This window comes from Canis aureus, chromosome 28 (genome assembly GCF_053574225.1).
Source record: "Canis aureus isolate CA01 chromosome 28, VMU_Caureus_v.1.0, whole genome shotgun sequence".
Lineage (NCBI taxonomy): Eukaryota > Metazoa > Chordata > Mammalia > Carnivora > Canidae > Canis > Canis aureus.
The window spans coordinates 12,188,221-12,203,551 of record NC_135638.1 but is presented as its reverse complement, the minus strand read 5'-3'; the positions used below and the strand labels follow the sequence as shown (position 1 = coordinate 12,203,551).

The window sequence follows — 15,331 nt, the reverse complement described above, 5'->3', positions numbered from 1 at the left end:
TTTCTTCACTATTTTCCTGCAAATCTTTCAGACAAGGGGGAATAAGGAGGACTTTATTGGTTTGCAATTTTTCTTTAGATTTGCCACTTTGTGTTGTTTTAAGTCTGTCCTCTAACTTATTTATGAAGGTGTCTTAAATTATTTGTATCACTCCATTTGCCTACGGTCTACTCACATTATTTCAAGGTTAGTCTCTCTGAATTCATTAATGTTTGTGTTCAGAATAATCATTTTTGATTTCCCAGTTGTAGTCAGAGACTGTAGCATTTCTTAATGTCTTATCGTTTCACATTTCTCTAAGTTTTTTTTTTTTTTAAGTTGCTGCTAAAGAGATTGAAAATAGCAATGATTACAGACTTCTCTAACACTGTTTATCACTTAAAGAAACATCTTCTGCTTTCAGACATTCCAGTTACTTTATATTCCCTTCAAGGAGTATATTTCAAAGAGTACTCTATCAACTTTCCAAGTGGGTTGAAAATCTACATTTAAAGTTTAGTTCATGAATCAATTTAACAAATATTTACTGAATACCATTTTTTTTTTGCATGAGGTTCTGGGTCATCAGCTAGGAACAGAGGAAAACCATCCCAGTCTCTTCTCCCAAAGAACAAAACAACAGAAAGACAATAACAAATTGGCTGCCAGAATTTTCAAATATGGCGTAGCTCTTAAATTGTGTCACCCCCACTGAAATGTAGAAAATAACTTTTCCTCAGCAGTCTCTTTAACCTTTTGTTATTAACATTATGAACTTTCATAACATAGCCTGATTTAGCGCTATCTTGATTTTCAAAGTATTTGCAGCACAAATACTCTTAATTTCTCTATAGTTGCTAGTTATATAATCATAATAACATTTACGTTCTTTATGAAAAATGGAGACTATAATGCCTGTCTTGTGGACTTTTATTTGGGATAAATGATATTACATACACACCCACATCGTGTGTGTGTGTGTGTGTGTGTGTGTGTGTGTGTGTTCATGCACATTGTCACAGTATATAATGTTGCTTTGATAAATGTTTGGCAACCAACTTTCCAGGAAAAAAAAGCTGTGATAATGTAGTATTACTGATTTCCATGGTATAAGAACTCAACATGACTGATTTCAAGTTATCAATGTGACATATACCAACCAGCTCACAAAATCTGTGGGAATCTAACAATTTGGGGATCCAGTATAAGCCAGATCTAGCACAACACTGCCCTATGATGAAGCTACTTACCATACCATTGTGATACCCTAGATGTTTGACAAATGGTAGTTTTTAAATTCATATCCAAATTCTGTTCATATTTGGGAAATACAAATGCATTAAGTTATCTATTCTTTGTTTATGGATTATGATATGAAATAGGAGATTCTTTTCTGGCTACTCCTAACAATGTTTCCTTATAATGGAAGGGGTGGGAGTGGGGAGAGTGTTAGAAAAACATATTTTTCAATGATTAAAAATAATGTGAAAATGTTCTCAATCCTTTTTTTTAGATTTTATTTATTTATTCATGAGAGACAGAGAGAGAGAAAGAGAGAGAGAGAGGCAGGGAGACAGGCAGAGGGAGAAGCAGGCTCCCTGCGGGGAGCCCGATGTGGGACCTAATCCCGGGACTCCAGGATCATGGCCTGAGCCAAAGGGAAACACTTAACTGCTGAGCCATCCAGGCGTCCCAATGTTCTCAATCCTTGAAGAGTTCAAAGTTGATAGATAAATATTACATCATAGCCATACTTATTACTAAGTAGAATTCCCAGCCAAAAAAAAAAAAAATGTCTTAGCAGAGTTTTGTTTTTTGTTTCTTTTTGCCAAATTTTAGACTGTTCCCTTTTCTTAGTGCCATATGAAACAGGTTATGGTTTAGAACCATTTGATAACATCATCAGAGACTATTATAACATCATCAAAGATTATTGTATATGGTTATATTGCTAGAAGAAGAGTAGGCATTTGAGTTTATGTTCAAGTAGTTTATATTTGCTACAAAATATTAGTAAGAAGACTTCATGTACGAAATAGGCTAGGTTAGAGGCAGAGTTAAGAAAAACTGACCAGAAAGAGAAAAACTGTATGGGAAAAGACAACCTAATTACTTTATTGTGGGACTTTGTTTTCCTTAAAAATATGCTTGGAAGAATTTCTAAACTGAAAGAAGCCAACATGCCATCTGGAGAAAACTGTATTGTTATCGGTTCAAGATACACTTGTGTGTTTATAAATATATGGATAATAGGAATAAGGTGAAGAGGTTTCTGCCAACAGAGAGCCAGTTTGGTTTTCAAGCTATAAACTTTTTCTGGCAGATTTAATAGAAGCAGAGGTTAGCAATTTAAAGTTTTTCACTGAGTGGTAAAAATCAATCCAAAATCCTGTACTGGGTTCAGAGAGGACCATTTGAACATAGCAGGGCAGCAGGGAACAGATCACATATTGCTTAGGTTTCAGTTTATAGATTTCCTTCTCACAAAAATACTTCCTGAAATTCTCAGTCAGGTGTGCCTCATATATGGACCCATAAAATCCTCAAGTTGCACTAATTAAACTTTACTAAGATTACCTTTTAAGTAGTGTGTGTCATGTTTTGGAATGAATTCCTAGGGAGAATTCATTTCTAACCAAGAATTAAGTAGAAAGGTCAGTAGAAAATCTTAAAATTCTGCTCTCCTTTTCTCCCCACATTACCTTGTGGTGCTCTTTATCTCTCTCTTCATAAATATATGCAGCCACTAGTGCTTACGTCTGAGGGATAATAGGACAGCACAACTCTCTGTCACGGTGAGGAGTTGATGAAAAACAAACGTACTGCCCTTGAGCATTCATTTCCATATTGTATCCCCCTAAAACCCAGAGCCCGTGTTTTAAAATTTAAGTGCCCCATCTTCTCTCCTTCCTGCCTCTTCCCCAGGGTCTAAAGGCAAAACCCTATCCTAAAGTTTTGACTGGTAGAGTAATTAGCATTGGTCTTCTGATGCCAGGGACCCACTGCCTGAAAGACAATGCTTCAGCACTTCTTAACTCAATGGAAGGGTCAAAAGCTAGACTAGTGTCCCTTCTAACCCTTGCATGGCATTTAACATTTACAAAGTAAGTGATGCCCTAAGGAAATGTGAACTCACACACAAAAATCCTAGACATTTCTGGAGTGCAACCAATGTATGGAAAGACATACATGCCAATAACATATAATGATAGAATTAACTAAAGAGATAAAACAAGAATTTAAAGTAAGCATATCTGATGTATATATAAGGATATAAGGCAGGATATTAGCATGTAACAAGAACAAAACATTTTAAAGAAGAACTGGGTAGAAATGTTAGATCTGAAAAATATAACAGTTTAAAATAAAATTATTTTTAGAAACTCATAAATGGATATATGCCATAGAAGGTGAAGCTTCTCTTGGATATTCTTTTTCACCTCTTCTAGATCCACTCTCCAATTATCCACCTTGTTCTTATTCCATGAATTATATATCAAGAAAAAAGCCCTGTCCTCTTACTTTTTGTCAGAATCAGTTGCACATTAGGAGGTCAGAGAAAGAAGAGATCATTCATTTATTCCCATGGCTCATTCACTGTCTACAACGTTTTTTCAGTGGCTGCTTTTCTCTGTTGAATTAAATCTAGTACTGGTAACTACTTCCTCACCTTACTCTTCAAGTGCAGAGTGGTACAGTTGGATGTCACTACCTCTCAGCCACTTTACCATACCTTATAGGTTTCCCTTAATCCTGCTCACACCTCAGAAAATGATCTCTTCTTTAAACTCTTTCTAATCACCCTTTATGTAGGTGTACTTATTTGCTTCTTGGATTCTGATTAATATAATACTCAGTATCATCAGAAGCCCAGGAAACAGGCCTTGAAAACAGAGTTTTGAGATTGAAATTTTACATGTATGAAGAGTTGCATATATTATCTCCTTACTTGGGGCAAATAAAAAAACTATAAACCAAAAACAAAACAAAACAAAACTATAAACCATTTACATTGTGGAATGAGAAGTACACATGCAGGGCAATGTAAAGAGAGAACAGTAGTTGAGGAACTTAGGTGCTATTTTTCAAAGATTGTGGTTTGCTATTGCAACATCTGTTGGCCCTAGAAAGAGTACCGAGAGTACAAGCAAGTGAAAGTCGTGATGGCCTTATGGCTGCTTTGATAGTCTGTGGTTATCTCCTGTAGCTGTGGGATAGATCTGACTGAGGATTATTAGACTAGGATTGTTAACTAAAGCCCAAAACTCCACAGGGGCCTAAAGTCATAGAAGATAAAATATCAGGTATTCACCAGTGTTAATATGTTAATGTACATCTGAATCATTGGTGACTTTCAGTAGTCTGAATGACAAGATTCTTCCTTTTTAAGAAGATCCCAGGGATTATCAATGTTCCTGATCTACAATTACAAAACTGTAAAGGAAAGAGCCCCAAAATTCAGAAAGTAGTAATGACAAATTGGAACTACCATGTGCAATCTGCTCAACTTCTCCTTCCCTAATCATATCTTCCAGGAGGTTCTGCCATGAAGGTAGTTATTTGTGCTTCCAAATGAATGAAACAAAGATGCTACACTGAATTTGAACTCCCTAATTGCAATGAGGACACAGAAATGTTAGAGTCTTTTGACTAAATGGGGATCTATGGTGATAACTATTTAAATCATAGTCTGTAGAAGTGAACCAGGTGGGCAGTCTAGAAAGGTACCGCTGGCATGTATTAGGAACGTAAGTTATGGGGGAGAGGCAGACATCTAGCTGGAATCAGCTTCTTACTCAGTTTCCAGATATAAGTAGGACCTGAAGCCTCTTGACTAACTAGGGAGCCATGTCCCTCTGATGATACTTCTGAAACATATCTAGACATACATTATGTGAAATTATGTGAATCTTTCACCAAACATTCTCTAGAAGGACCAGTGGCTATTTACTAAAGTGACTTTTTACTAGGAGTAGGGAACCACTCAGACTTTCTGAGAGATAATAGATAATGGCTCTGGTATGGCTAGCTTCTAGAGACCTAGTGTCATCAGATTTTAGGTCTTGGAGTCTTGGCCAGCATATACCTTAGTCTATATAATAGGACAAAAAAGCATATCCCTTTATTATGTCTTCAGTTCCAGAAATTACAGATACCCCCTCCCCCCCCACACACACATATCTTTGGACTTTTTGCTCTACACTTTTGCAATCTGCAGATCAGCAACATTGATAACCCCTAGGATCTTGTTAGAAATAAAGAATCTTGATATTCAGACTATTGACAGCTACTAGTAATTCATATGCATATAAATATATGCCTAATTTCTGGAACTCGGGAAATAATAAAGGGATAGGCTTTACTTAAGATAAATATGTATTTCCCTTATATATATGATCTGAATATATTACCTGGAATGATTCCTTCATTAGTAACTTGACCCATGAAGAAAGAAGACCACTGTGGTGGGAAGAGACAATGAAAGCTCCTAGAAGAGTTATATACTCACCCACTAAGAAGATATGCATTCTCATTTAACTTGATTTTTTGTAGGTTCAAATACAAGATGAAACTTTGGAATGACTATGAATTATTGTATACCTTAATCAGGAAGTGATGCTAATATCAGTTACCAGTCCAGATTTTGTTTCCTGGAGCAAATCAATGAACCCTTCTTTGCTACTCTTGACCTAGAAATTACATGGCTTTTAATTCCTGTCAAACTAATCAGAAACAATTTGCTTATTTGTGCTGGGGATTGCAGGGCATCTTTACTATTGTATCCATCGTTTTGGTTAAGTATCCTCTCTCATATTACAGGTCAGGTGAACCTTCATCATTTAGGATCAAAAGAAAACATTGTGGTCACAGAAGTGTACATAGCAGCAATTACGTTAATGTTAATTTGTTGTCTTTCTCCCCTTGTCTCCAATCTTTCACATTTGACCCTCTAACGACAAGAGTTTGAACTATGCAGATTCAGTTGTATACGGATTTTTTTTACAGTGTAATACTGTAAATGTATTTTCTCTTATGATTTTTAATATTTTCTTTTCTCTAACTTTATAGTAAGAATGCAATATATGATACATATAATATAAAAAAATAATCAACTATTTAAGTTATTGGTAAGGCTTCTGGTCAATATTGGATAAGCTATTGGTAGTTAAGTTTTGGGGTAGTCAAAAATTAGACACAGATTTTTTACTATACCAGATCAACACCTTTAACCCCTGTGTTGTTCAAAGGTCAACTGTATATACAAGCACAGTGTTTTAGGTTTCAATTGGGAGTATAATTGAATTATTATTGCCACATGATGATGTCAGTGCTCTTAGAATCTCATGTGTTTCCTCCTTGGGAGTATACATTTTCACTAGACAAAGGACACAAAGGACAAAGGGTTGAGCCATGCTGAATAGTCTCCATTGACCATCTACATCCTTTTCTACCCTTCTCCACCCCTAAAAATGCAAACTAATGAGGTATTCAAAATTATTACACGTCTGGCCTTGGTGCATTTTGTGTTTGCTTCTTCCCAGTATGAGCCTTAAGTTCTGCTGACTTATTTGTGATTCCCTCATTTGAAGCTTTGTGAAATGAATCATGGTTTAACTACTTACCTTTTCTTCCTTCATCTTGGCAATATCTCAGATCTTCCTCCCCCCATTAATTACTTAAAAATTATCTTTGCTCATATCATAGTCTACTACATAAATGTATATGTATATATGTGTACACACAAACATATATATTTATTTTTAGACTGAAATCTAATATGAACAGGGGAAGTAGGTAATATCCATGACATCTAAGATTACATGTTCAAACATGAAGATCGTAACTAAATAAGAGAATTAAAAAAAGTAATAGTAGTAGATCTTCTGTGTTCTTCTTCAATTTCAACTTGTGTATATGGGAGGGGCAGGGTCCACACACCTCCAATAAGCAATTCTCTGGATACCGGCTGGGTTTCCCACAATTCAACTCAACTCTGACATCTGTCTACCTGGAGATATTTCAGATTCCACAGGTTAAGAGTTTGGTGCTACAAGACTGCTCTCTCCTACCCTTCCAATTAAGACAATAGTTGCAAGCCCAGGTAGTTGCTTGTGCTTCCAATCAATTAGGTATAAATCAGAGGTTCCACAAACCCCTCTTTGGATTTAATTCATTTGCTAGAACAGCTCACAGAACACTGCCCTCAGAGAAACCGTTCTATCACTAGATTACTGATTTATTAGAAAAGGCTATAACTCAGGATAGAAGAGATAGATAAGGCATTCCACAAGTCATCTCATTAACATAACAATAGACACCTTTTTATCACTCTCATCACTTAATAAATTGTTAAGGTTTTAGGAGCTCAGTGCCAGAATTGGGGACCAATATATATTTCTATTATAAATCACAATATCACAGCAGGTAAAGAAAGCATCCATATATGACATGCAGTAGAGTAGGTACAAGTAATTAGTCTTTGGCTCTTATACAATACTGAATATGTGTTTTCAAAAAACAATATACAGTAAAACTCCTAATACCTAGAAATTCCGGATTTCAGGTTCAGATAAGGGAAAACTTACATTGGTTTTGCTGAAAGGCTCATGGACATAACTTTTTAAAAAATCTGCTACAACCTCTAGATAAAAGTCTGTTTGTATTTTAGCAGTTTGGAAATAAATCAACATTTTTGTATGATTATCAGAAGTATTTTCTTAATCTCATTGGTAGTACTATATTGTGTGCAATAATTTGTTTCTTTGTTTTTGCTCCTAGTCTTCATGTTAAGTTTTTAATAGGATTTGAGCAAGACTGTACACAGTCGAGTTCTAAGATCAAAGTGCCTGGGCTCAATTCTTGCTCTGTATTACACTGTGTAACTTGAAAGAGTCATTTATGCATTTCTTTGGGCTTGAGTTTTTCTTTCTGAAAAATGGGAATAACATTGCCTAAGCATGCTTTTATAAAGAATGAATGGAAATACATGGAAATCATTTAAGATAATGTCCAGCACATAATAAACATTCCATAAATCTACAATTATTTGTGGTATCTACTATTAACACAAAGATAAAATGAAATGACTCTTACTTCACAGAAAGACAGAATTGTGGGTTCTTGGAAAGCCAGATACACTGTAAGTGTGCACCAATATACTGGATGAGGGGGGTAAAATTGGGAAAGGATCTGAGTCAATACTGAGATATTAAACATAGCTCTCTATATATCACCCTGATTGATTTGAAAATATTGAACCAGACTTGAAACACAGGAATAAATCCCACTTGATTGTGGTGAATGACTTTTATTAATATATTGTTAGATTCAGTTGGTTAGAATTTTATTGAGAATTTTTGCATCCATGTTCATCAGTGGAGTCTTTATCTGATTTTGGTATCAGAGTAGTACTGCCCTCATGATAGAAACCCTCAACAAAGTAGGTTTAGAGACAACATACCTCAGTATAATAAAGGCCATATATGAAGAACCCACAGCTAATATCTTCAATGGGGAAAAGCTGAGAGCTTTTCTTCTATGGTCAGGAACAAGACAGAAATGTCCACTCTTACCACTATTATTTAGCATAGTATGGTCCTAGCCTCAGCAATCAGACAACAAAAATAAATTAAAAGTATCTACATTGGCAGGGAAGAAATCAAATTTTCACTATTTGCAGATGACATGATACTCTATACAGAAAACCTAAAAGATTCTAGCAAACACCTGCTAGAATTGATACACAAATTCAGTAAAGTCACAGGATACAAAATCAACATACAGCAATCTGTTGCATTTCTGTACACCGAAAATGAAACAGCAGAAAGAGAACTAAAGAAAACAACACCATTTACAACTGGACCAAGAATAATAAAATGCCTAGGAATAAACCTAACCAAGGAGGTGAAGGACCTGTACTCTGAAAACTATAAAATCCTGATGAAAGAAATCAAAGATGATACAAATAAGTAGAAAGACATTCCAGGCACATGGATTAGAAGAAAAAATACTGTTAAAATGTCTATGGTACCAAAAGCAATCTACACATTTAATGTAATCCCTATCAAAATAACACCAGCATCTTTCACAGAGCCAGAACAAATAATTCTAAAATTTGCACGGAACCACAAAAAACCCTAAATAGCCAAAGCAACCTTGAAAAAGAAGAACAAAGCTGGAGGCATCACAATTCCAAACTTCAAGTTATATTATGAAGCTGTAGTCATCAAGACAATATAGTACTGGCACAAAAAAATAGACATGTAGATCAATGGAACAGAAAGGAAAACGAGAAATGAATCCACAATTATATGGCGGGTTAATCTCAACAAAGCAATGAAGAGCATCCAATGGGAAAAAGACAGTCTCTTCCAAAAATGGTGCTAGGAACACTGGACAGCAACATGCAAAAAATGAAACTGGACCACTATTTTACACCACACACAACTTCATAATGGATAAATTACCTAAATGTGAGACAGGAAATCATCAAAATCTTAGAGGAGAACGCAGGCGACGACCTCTTTGACATCAGCTGTAGCAATTTCTTCCTGGTTATGTCGCCTGAGGCAAGGGAAAGAAAGGCAAAAACAAGCATTTGGGACTTCATCAAAATAAAAAGCACCTTCATAATGAAGGAACCAATCAACAAAACTAAATGGCAACCCCTGGAATGGGAGAAGATATTTACAAATGATATAATCCGTAAGGGGTTAGTATCCAAAATCTATAAAGAACTTGCAAAACTCAACAACCAAAAAGTGAATACTCTGATTTAAAAATGAGCAGAAGACATGAATAGACATTTCTCCAAACAACACATACCAATGGCTAACAGACACATGAAAAGCTGCTCAACAAACTCATCATCAGGGAAATACAAATTAAAACTGCAAAGAGATATCACCTATACCTGTTAGAATGGCTAAAATCAACAATACAAGAAACAACAGGTGTTAGTGAAGGTGTAGAGAAAGGGGAACCCCCTACACGGTGGGAATGCAAACTGGTGCAGCCACTCTGGAAGACAGTATGGAGGTTTCTCAAGAAGTTAAAACTGGAACTGCCCTATAATCCAGTAATTGCATTAGTCGGTATTTACCCAAAGAATACAAAAAAAAACTGATTCAGAGGGATGCATGCACCCCAATGTTTATAGCAATGTTATCTACAGTAGCCAAATTATGGAAACTCCCCAAGTGTCCATCAACTGATGAATGGATAAAGATGTCATTGAGATATATATATATATATATATATATGGATTATTATATATTATGTATATATTATATATATAATATATATATTACTTGAATATATAACTGGAATATTACTTGTCCATAAAAAGAATTAAATCTTGTTATTTGCAATAGCATTAATAAAGCTAGAGAATACTATGCTAAGTGAAATAAGTCAGAGAAAGAAAAAATACCATATGATTTCATTGATGTGTGGAATTTTATAAACCAAATAAATGAGCAAAGGGAGGATAGAGAGAGAGAGGCAAACCAAGGAAAAGACTCTTAAGTATAGAGAACAAATTGATGGTCATGGGGGGGGTGGGCATTGGATTGAATAAATGATAGAGATTAAGGAGTACATTTGTGATAAGCAACAGCTATTATGTGGAAGTGCTGTATCACTATCTTGTATACCTGAATTGGGTATTATATTGTAAGTTAACTAACTGGAATTTAAATTAAAACTTAAAAAAGAATCATAGAAAGAAAGATAAAGAGGTCTGTGTTGAAAACAGATTTCTGTTTTTTGTCATTGTTTCAAATGGAGACGGGATTATGATTAATAACAAGCTTAGGGAAGTCACTTTTATTTTCAAGACAGGACACTCAATGTATTTGCTGGCTGGTCTAATTAATTTTAAAATTTTAATAGGAAGTAACTTGCTCCACAGTTCTAAAGAAGCATTATTTTATAAATTTAAATTTTGGGGGGATTCTTGAACTTAATGACTTAAATACATATGTATATAACAGTGATTGCCCAAGTTTTTTATACAGATTCCTCTTTATTAATTCTGCTACATTTTTTAAAAGTATATTTTTCTTACAAAGGTAATGCCTGCTGATTATAACAAATTAAATAGTACATTACGACATTTTTTCCATCTCCGCAATACAACTCTATTGCAATAATGGATATTAATATTAATAATATTAATTAATTAATATTATGAATTCTCAATGCTTTGTGTATGATTATGAAATCATGTGCAAACATAGATACACAGAAAATATTCATATAAATGCATACATGTTCGTAAAGTATTTGTTTTATTTTGCTTTACCTTCTTTAGTTTGTTTTACAAAATTGGGATTATTCTATACATAGCTTATTTAAACTAAATGGCATATCAAAATGGTTATCAAATTTTCTATGTCAGTGCACACTCAGGCTAGAACATGTAGGTTTTGAGTTAACCTTATTTTTCTGTTTTGTTTTGTTTTCTTTTTTTTTTTTTTTAATTTTTTTATTTATTTATGATAGTCACACACAGAGAGAGAGAGAGAGAGAGAGAGAGGCAGAGACACAGGCAGAGGGAGAAGCAGGCTCCATGCACCGGGAGCCCGACGTGGGATTCGATCCCGGGTCTCCAGGATCGCGCCCTGGGCCAAAGGCAGGCGCTAAACCGCAGCGCCACCCAGGGATCCCCTTTGTTTTGTTTTCTAATGCCAATCAGAGCTTTGGAATAGCATGAGGTAAAAATCTCACCTCATCAATTTGATATCATTCTGTCCAGGAGCAAAATTATTTGACATTTAGAATACATAGTTTCTCTAATTTTTCTAGCTTTTGGAAATTTTGAAAATAGCCTGAAGGCTGTCACAATTTTTTAAGCTCCTTGGGGGTGTAATAAATATGAAGTACTAAATTTATATTTTTTACTCCTTGAAGTATAATGAATAACAAGCACTAGAAGCAAACACCAATAACTTTCAGAATTCTGTTAAAACCCAGTTGAATAATATGAAAATGTTAAATGTAGGAGGAGTTACCTAAATGCTTTTGAATTAAGTTAATGTGGAATTCAGTATTTTTATTTGACCCGGTTTATTAAAATATAGCATAAAATTTTTGAATTACACTCAAAAATTTGAATAAAAGGTATATGCAATTTTAATACTTTAAATTATTTTAACCTTTAAAATATATTCAGTAAATAAAATTTGACTCTCCATATTTGAATGTATATAAATATTATATATATATATATAATATGGATATTAATCCAAATATCTTTTGGCTGCCTTGCTTTCAGGTCATGAATTGTTAAGAAAATATAAAGAGAAATACTGTCAAATCACATCCACATATTTGGAAGCATATCCACTATCGAAATTTAGTAGGAGCACCTGGGTGGCTCAGTTGGGTAAGCATCCAACTCTTGATTTTGACTCATGATCTCAGGGTTGTGAGATTGAGCCCCAACTCAAGCTCTGTGGAAAGTCTGCTTGAGATTCTCTTCCTCTGCCTCTGCCCCTGCTCTGACTTGTGAACGTGTGGGTGTGCGTTCTCTCTCTCTCTCCCAAATAAATAAATCCTTTAAAAATTTACTAAAAATTTCAAGGATATAGACAGGCACATGATACAGCAAACATCAAGAAGCTTTAGACTCCTGCTATGTAAAATACTTTTTTTCTTTGCCACGTTAGAATTCATTTTTGTCCTGATTAACATGAAATATTTTAAGTATGTAAGTGAGAACATCACTATACAAAAATGAACTGTAAACCATGAGGTATCTAAATTTTATGCTAGAAGAATTACATAGCATACACAGTATTTCCCAGGAAGTCTTACCTCTAAAACCATAGATTTGAGTTTAGACAATATGAGCAAAACTAAAAGGACCAGCCTCTTCCTGCTAAAAGTATTCCATAGCTAAGGACCATTGGTATGTTTGCCAAGAGGTCTATCATTAGCATGTTTATGAGAGGTTTTCACTTAATCATGCTTCTTCTTTCTCTAGGCATCCCCTATAGGACAGAAGGGATTTCAGACCAGTTATTACATCCTTTCCCTTCTGATTGTGAAGAAGAAAAACAACTTTCTCGACTATAATCATATTTTTATGTAAATAAGATTAGTAACTTGCTCAATAACACGTGATATCATCATTTAATTCAGTTTTTGAAAAACTTTTTTTTGAAGTCTATTAAAAGGGTGACCCAGATTAATATGAGTTAGCACAATGATTAATTTCTTGACTTCAGTTTCAGAAGGTTGCACTGGCTTATCTTTAAACCCAAATGATTAGGGTATGGGTCTGCACCATTGCTTCAAGCAGTCATAGGCTCTGTTTCTTCAAATAATTCTGGGAGCTACTCCAAGAGGATTATAGTGATCATGTTTTCCTAGGGGAATGATTAAGTGACAGTAAGCATATAAGGTAACAAGCCATAGCCCATTCTATTGCTGCTGGTCAAGGGCTTAATTAATATTATATCCCTTCTATACTACCCATCTAGATGCTAAGTACTTTTAACTAGCAAGCACCCCTGAACGGCTCAGTCGCTAACACATCAGGGGATCCCAAACTGTAGTCCCTGAATTTTGAGCTTCTATCCTCCATGATTTTCTAAGCTGTGGTTGCTTTTATGTATATGCCAACAAGATTGGCCTATACAGTAAATGTGACGTCAAAGTGGATCCCCGGGATGCCTGGGTGGCTCAGTGATTGAGCGTCTGCCTTTGGCTCAGGGCGTGATCCTGGAGTCCTGAATCAAGTCCCACATCGGGCTTCCTGTGTGGAGCGTGCTTCTCCCTTTGCCTATGTTTGTGTCTCTGTGTGTGTGTGTCTCTCTAATGAACAAATAAATAAAAATCTTTAAAAAAATGGATCACCAAGGTGCCAAACAAATTTTTGTCAACAACTTAGACAATTTAGATGATATGGGCAAATTCCTATGGAAAAATAAATTACCAAAGTAAATCAAGAGGAAATAGTAAATCTGGATTTATATACACAAATAAGTAGAGTTACTATTTAGAAATTCCCCTTGCCATCCAACACATATATGAAGAAGCCCAAGACCAGATGGGTTAAATGGGGAATCCTATCAAATAATTGAATAAGAAATACTATCAGTCCTTCACAAATTCTTTTACAAAATAGAAGTGAGAGCACTTCTTCTCATTCTATGAAGCCAATAATACTCTGATATTAAGGCTAGACTAAGACATTGAAAGAAAAAAATTATAATGAAAAAACCTGCATGAACAATATGAAAAAATACTTTTAAAAACTGAAAACAGATTGTACTAACATGAAAATTGTTATACAGTATAACCAAGTGGGGATTATTTAGAAATTTAACGTGAAAATTAATGTCAGCACCAAATTAATAGAATAGATGTTCCAAAACATGTTCATCTTAATAGCTAAATAAAAAGCATTTGACAAAGTCCAAACCTCTTATGATAAAATCTGTCAACATGAGTAGAAGGAAGCTTCCTCAACCTGATAAAGGCACCTACAAAAAGTCTATAGTTAACAGAATACTTAATAGTGAAAGACCAAATGGTTTCTCTGTAAGATTGGGAGGAAATGCAAGGACACTTGTTTTCATTACTTCTACTCATAACTGTACCAGGGTTTCTAGAAATAAGAAGAATCCAAATTGAAAAGGAAGGGATAAAACAGATTTTATTTGCAGATGACTTTATGTCATATGGGAAAATCCATGGAAGAAACAGACCAAGAGAGACAGTCACACACACACACACACACACACACACACACACTACTATAATAACTAATAAATGTGATTAGCCATGACATAGGATATAAGTATAAAAAAACTTATTTTTTACATAACAGAATCAAAATCACCTGGAAATGAAATTAAGAAACAGCTATGTTAATAATAGCAAGGGAAAGCAAAAAAAAAAAAAAAAAAAATACTTAAGCACAATTTTAAGACTTACAAATTGTTGCTGAGAGAAATTTAAAAGTAAATTTAGAAGCATACCATGATCTTGGATTAGAACAACTCCATATTGGGATCCCTGGGTGGCGCAGTGGTTTGGCGCCTGCCTTTGGCCCAGGACCCGATCCTGGAGACCCAGGATCGGATCCCATGTCGGGCTCCCGGTACATGGAGCCTGCTTCTCTCTCTGCCTGTGTCTCTGCCTCTCTCTCACTCTCTCTGTGTAACTATCATAAGTTAAAATAAATAAATAAAATTTAAAAAAAAAGAACAACTCCATATTATCAAGAAGATGACTGTATCCAAATTATCTATCTGTACTTTAAATCAATATAAAAGTTTCACTGGGCTTCTTTTTAATCAAAATGCAAGCTGTGATGCAAGGATTTAAAATTCCCAAACAA

General features: G+C 34.9%; 1 protein-coding gene across 3 annotated transcripts in view; it reads left to right on the top strand.

The window, feature by feature from the left end:
* The window catches only part of LOC144300414 (zinc finger protein 385C-like), a 453,807-nt gene extending 440,004 nt beyond the window's left edge, over positions 1-13,803 (top strand). For all 3 annotated transcript variants that reach the window (XR_013367033.1, XR_013367031.1, XR_013367034.1), the window contains 2 exons: positions 12,257-12,367; positions 12,968-13,803. The gene's annotated coding sequence lies outside the window, so the exon portion shown is untranslated. The remainder of the gene's footprint in view (positions 1-12,256; positions 12,368-12,967) is intronic.
* Positions 13,804-15,331: the final 1,528 nt, after the last annotated feature.